Consider the following 3357-nt stretch of genomic DNA (forward strand, 5'->3'; position numbering starts at 1 on the left):
CTATGAATAGAACATGTAACTAATTGACGTAAATCTAATAGGATTTTTCAAAATCAGTCACATCCATTACATCTGAAGTGTTCTTGTATAAAATACGTGAAGAAAGGAAGATTTTATCAGTGTCTTAAAAAGTGGGTTTTTTCATAGACAATCTGACGAGTTACCATTAAAAGTGTTTCCTGTGACATAAGGAAATGCAATATTATTTTTCTTGAACACTTTTAGTGCAAGACTTCCCACTCAATAAAATAGCAGAGCATCTGAAACTGAGAAAATATATTTGATTACAAACAGCTTGTGAAATTTGATACTGCTTTATTTTTTATTTTTTGCATTATCGGAGGCTTTTACTGAACTTACAACCAACTTGCCCGCTCAGTATGCAGTTCAGATGTGAGAGACGTTTCTCTGTACAGGAGCCGGTACTGTCCTCTATCCTATGCGTGCAGATGTCTAACACAGGCAAACAGTTTGCTCCACATTTTCTAGTAATGTGATCTTCCTATTAGCAAAAAGCGGTAGCCAGTCCCTGTAGACTGAAGGGACTCAAGTCACAAGATGTGGATTTCCTCCTCATGGTTTTTATTTTGATGTTTGAAGTCTTGATGCAACATTCTGAGCAGGGTGTTCCGGTCCTGCTCTGCCCAAGGGACTGATAAAGGAAAAAGTTCTATTTATTCTTTGTGATTTGACTCACAGATGAAAAACTTAACACACAATAACGGAAGTTGATGGTTAATAAATCACACCCTATTCTTTCAGAGCATCCGTAAGCAGACGACATCTTCAGTTTTCTAACTCTTGTAGTTTTAACACTGCAACATCAATGATGTATATGTCCAGAATCAGCTAAAAAGAGCATCAGATTCTTTTTCTGTTAGTTCATCTATTTTTCACTGTCCTTGTTCCCAAGTGTATCAGAATGATTACCCTCCGGCATTCTCTACTATTTCTCGTTGGGGTGCTCTCGATTGTCCCCGTGATTGTGGGCTGGTTGGGAGGGGGCCCTTGGGAAGTATGTGCCACTGTCGGGAGGTTGTGAGTCACCGGGATGCATCCAGGGATGATCCCTTCATTGGATGCAGGAAGTCCTCCTGGAGCCACGCCCACGATGACTGGATGAATTGCTTGCTGGTCTATTACTGAGCAAAGCACAGATGTGACAAAGAATTCCTTGTTCACAGTTTCTTAAGCTTCCTGGGATGGGACCTGTGATGGCTCAGCGGATCTCGGTGGCAGCTGCCTCCTTCATCTCCAGTGACGCCTGCTCGCGGTAGCAGACAGTGTGAGGAGTACAGATGATATTCGGGACATCTTCAATGGACCCTGAGCCAAGCTAAAGGGCTACGACTCATTCACGTCGAGGGCTGCCTCTCGTATCTTGCCCTCCTTGAGGGTCTGTGCTGAGGCTTTCTCATCCACCAGGCCACCACGGGCTGTGTTCACAAGGAATGCTCCCTGCCTCATCTGCTTTATGGTAAAGTCATTGATGAGGTGGTCGTTATGTTCGCTGAGACTGCAGTGCAAGGAGACGCAGTCGCTCTGATACAGCAAATCCTGCTGTGTGTAGACCCTCTGAACGCCCAGGAACAGCTCGATTCCATCCTGCAAGTAGGGGTAATAAAATATGACGCTGAATCCAAAGGCGGTGGCTGGAACTGCAAAAGCCTGCTGCGTGCGACCGTAGCCGATGAGTCCCAGCGTCTCCCCACGAACGCGGGCCACTCCCGAGGCCACCTCGCAGGTCTGCTCCACGCTCTGAACCCGCTTGCCTTCCCACAGTGCCTGTTACAAACATATGTTCCTCCGGTACATGTTGAGGATGTGGCAGACGGTGGAGTCGGCTGTCTCTTCCACGGCTGCGGGCGGGATGTTGCACACAGAAATTCCGAGCTCGCCAGCAGCCTTGATGTTCACGTTGTCGTAGCCACTGCCCACCCGCACGATCACTCTCAGGGCCTTGAAATTTGCCAGGTCCTCCCTGGTGGGGGTGTTGGTGTGGTATATCATGGCGCCCACGACTCTGTTTAGAACCTTCTCGTGGATCTCCTGCGTGGACTGCACGTCACAGAAGGCCACGGTGGCCAGGTCCTTCAGGATGGGCATGTCCACAATGCAGTCGCGGCCGTCCAGCAGCGCCACCACAGGGCGGGGGTGCACGGGGCCTTTCATGACCTGGAGGTGAATTCCTACACAAATTCTGTCCAATCACTCTCTCTTAAGTTTGCACTTATCCACAAATGTCATTCTTTAGGGAACTTTGCAATTCTCAGATCAAAAGTCAAAGCAGTCCTCTAAGAACTTAGGGGAACTCGGAGGCGTCTGCGGGCATGACACCACTATGAATCCAATATAAATTTGTTCAGAAAATCTATAGTTCACACGATGGGCTGTCCATCTTTGTAAGGGAATACAGGTTAATTTGTTCAAAGCAATTTAAGGTGATGAAACCTGTTTGCTTGCAACTCAGCCACCATCACACAATCAATCCAAAAATCTCACCACTACCCCAGGTCTGGAGCTCCTGGAGTCCGCGAACGCTGGAAATGGAGGCGGTTTCGGCCCGGTGCAGCCTGGTCCTTGCTCCTGCTCTGAGCCTGGGGCCACCAATGTGTCCGGCATGGTCTCCAGGCTCCTCCTTTCCCGGTGCCCCGCGTACCGGAGGAGTGCCGGTCTCATTAAGCGGCTTTGATAATTATTTTGATTTTTTAAACTATATAATGCAAAAACAAAACAACAACAAAATAATAAACCTACAGATTTTGACCTTTCAAGATCAACAAAGATTTTTAAAGGTCAATATTTGTAGGTTTATTTTATTTCTTTAATTGGGACATGTTTTCTCTGTTTTCTGCCTTCTCTGTATGCCCTGCAATCTTTTGATGAGATTCAGAAATTTATAAAACAACTGTGTAACGTAGTATGTAAAAAGTTTCTTACTACAAGATAATATAGCAGTCAGTGAGGCTGAATATTCTGGTGCTTCATTAACAGGGTCTTCGGTGTGTCTTCTCTGGCCTTGTGTGTGTATTTTTAAGGTAAAGATATTTTTCCCCTTATTTTCCAGACACGGCAGTCTTTGCTTCCGCAGTTGATTGCAGTGTTTGTTTCTCTGAGGCTGTGATAAGCATTCAGCTTCTTTTCTCAGCAGTCATAAGTTGTCATTCTTATTACTCTGCCATTTCCGTTAGCACTCCCTGTTGGGGGAGACAGAATCTGGTCAACAGCGGTAGCCCAAAAAGCCAAACCTTTGAACATATGTTCCACTATTCTCATTGTATACTGAGGGAGATACTAAAAGTTGGACATTTTCTCTTGAGCCCAATTGCTGGGAAAGAAGAAATGATGTGGTGAATG

At 45.9% G+C, this 3357-nt stretch overlaps 1 pseudogene; it reads right to left on the reverse strand.

The window, feature by feature from the left end:
* Positions 1 to 295: 295 nt before the first annotated feature.
* Positions 296 to 2247, reverse strand: LOC129053664 (C-terminal-binding protein 2-like; annotated as a pseudogene).
* Between the last annotated feature and the right edge of the window lie 1110 nt (positions 2248 to 3357).

This window comes from Pongo abelii, chromosome 15 (assembly GCF_028885655.2).
Source record: "Pongo abelii isolate AG06213 chromosome 15, NHGRI_mPonAbe1-v2.0_pri, whole genome shotgun sequence".
Taxonomy (NCBI): Eukaryota; Metazoa; Chordata; class Mammalia; order Primates; family Hominidae; genus Pongo; species Pongo abelii.